Below are 2505 nucleotides of genomic sequence, written 5' to 3'. Positions count from 1 at the left end.
TGGGCTCAAAACGAGAACCATTGTGAGACTGTGGTAAGGCCTGGTGGTCTTTCATTCTGTTGTACATAGGAAACGACTCAAGACATCTAACAAAATAATAGTCAACATCTTTTTCACCATGGGAAGTATTTTAACTTTCACATTGGGCTTAATCCCAGCATGACGACCTATTAAAAACTTTTGCACAGACTAGTTATGTAGTTGTCCCTTGATCCTGTGAAAACTTGCAAGAACAGGTGGATGAAGACAGACAGGTGGATGAGAGAGATAGGAAAGGAAGGAAGCGGTCCATTGTGTCTCGTCTGGTGGTGTGGGCAGAACATGGAATGGTTTCCTTTCTACTCAGCCTGGAGCTGTCTCGCATGTACCCTCATCTCACCAAATTTACCAAGGAATATGAGCACAGAATAAAAGCTAACCCTTTACATGTGTGGTGGCTTTGCCCCAGCAGACTTCAAATTTTAGAACAATGTGCTTCAGTTGTAAGGAACATGTTCTTGAAAGACATTTGATTACATTCAGTATTTACATTCAGTATTTGATTACATTCAGTATTTACATTCAGTATAATCAACGCTTAATTTTAAAAATGTGCATTTTAATTTTAATAGCCAAAATTTTGCTGAAGTAAAAAGACCCAGAAGATTCTACTGGAACCAATTCTATGATACCTAACAAATAACATGATCAGAATGGTTTTTCTAAAAGACCAAAAATGTGGCATATATTTATATATAGTGATGGGGAAATAGATCTATGTGCATATATTTATAGGTTTAATATTAAAGTAGCATATGGACATTGGGCCTTCACTCAAGTACTCCCTAACACAAGAACACTTTGTTCTATTAAACAGACATTCCATTATGCTCACTTTCCCAACACGATCACTGAAGACAAATCGGGGCCATAAGCAAATGTGGTGAAGAAAACTGATGGTGCCTGGCTATCAAAGATATCAGAGATATCGTCTGGTGTCTTAAAGGCTTGAAGATAAACAAGCAGCCATCTAGGTCAGAAGCAACAAAGCCCACATGGAAGAAGCACACCAGCCTGTGTGATCACAAGGTGTCAATGGGATCAGGTATCAGGCATCAAAGAACAAAAAAATTATATCATTGTGAATGAGGGTGAGTTCAGAGTGGAGACCCAAAACCCATTTGTAGGCAACTGGATGTCCCCTTACAGAAGGGTCACGGGAGGAGACAAGCCAGTCAGGGTGCAGAGTAGCAACGATGAAACATACAACTTTCCTCTAGTTCTTAATGCTTCCTCCACCCCACTATCATGATCCCAATTCCACCTTACAAATCCGGCTAGACTAGAGGATGTACACTGGTATAGATAGGAACTGGAAACACAGGGAATCCAGGACAGATGATCCCTTCAGGACCAGTGGTGAGAGTGGCGATACCGGGAGGGTGGAGAGAAGGTGGGGTAGAAAAGGGGAACCGATCACAAGGGTCTATATATAACCACCTCCCTGGGGGACGGACAACAGAAAAGTGGGTGAAGGGATATGTTGGACAGTGTAAAACATGACAAAATAATAATAATTTATAAATTATCAAATGTTTGTGAAGGAAGGGGGGTGGGGAGGGAGGGAAAAAAATGAGGAACTGATACCAAGGGTTCAAGTAGAAGGAAAATGTTTTGAGAATAATGATGGTCACAAATTTATAAATGTGCTTGACACAATGGATATATGCATGGATTGTGATAAGAGTTGTATGAGCCCCCAATAAAATGATTTTTAAAAAACACCCAAAATTTAAAGGCAACTTATGCACTATAAAAATCACTGGGACATTTGTACACATGTTGATAAGACACAGAATAAAAGGAACTATAAATATCTACATTAGCCAGTGATTATAACCCAAAAAGAGCTCACCTGCCTAGCCTAGCGCCCGAACATCTCTAACAGGTTCATTAAACCTGGACCTGTGATCTGATCCAAAAGAAAAAAAAAGATAAAAGAAAAGAAAAAACAGAAAAAAAGAAAAAGAAAAAAATCTACATTAGCATCAAGAGAACAAAAGAATTATTTAAATCATTTGTATAAAGCAGCCTGTGTGGTGCATGTATTATTTTTGATAAGAAATAATTGTATAATAGAGTGATCTAAAAGTTTGTTATTGGTTGTCTATATATTATTGAATAATGGCTTAAAGGGTGATTTAGGGAAGTTAGAATAAACATCCGTCTACTACCTATCTGTCAGTTTGTTGTACTGGGGTGTCTTGTGTGTTGCTGTGATGCTGGAAGCTAAGCCGCTGGTATTTCAAATAGGAGCAGGATCACTCAGGGTAGACAAGTTTCATCTGAACTTCCAATTAAGATATAGCAATGAGACCTTTTGGATACAATAGAGCATTGTTTGTCTCACTTGTTTGGATGATGTTATCAGGAAAAATCAGTCTCTGGAGGAAGACATGTTTGGGGAAGTTGAGGGCCAGGGAGAGTGATAGAGATCCTCGATGAGATGGATTGGCACCATCAACC

General features: G+C 39.0%; 1 non-coding gene across 1 annotated transcript; it reads left to right on the top strand.

The window, feature by feature from the left end:
• The first annotated feature begins 1819 nt into the window (after positions 1-1819).
• Positions 1820-1955, top strand: LOC142457670 (small Cajal body-specific RNA 7). Its single transcript, XR_012786367.1, has one exon.
• Positions 1956-2505: the final 550 nt, after the last annotated feature.

The sequence above is a fragment of the Tenrec ecaudatus genome, chromosome 9 (assembly GCF_050624435.1).
Source record: "Tenrec ecaudatus isolate mTenEca1 chromosome 9, mTenEca1.hap1, whole genome shotgun sequence".
NCBI lineage: Eukaryota > Metazoa > Chordata > Mammalia > Afrosoricida > Tenrecidae > Tenrec > Tenrec ecaudatus.
Note: the sequence above shows the minus strand (reverse complement) of the source record. Positions and strands in the feature narration are given on the sequence as shown.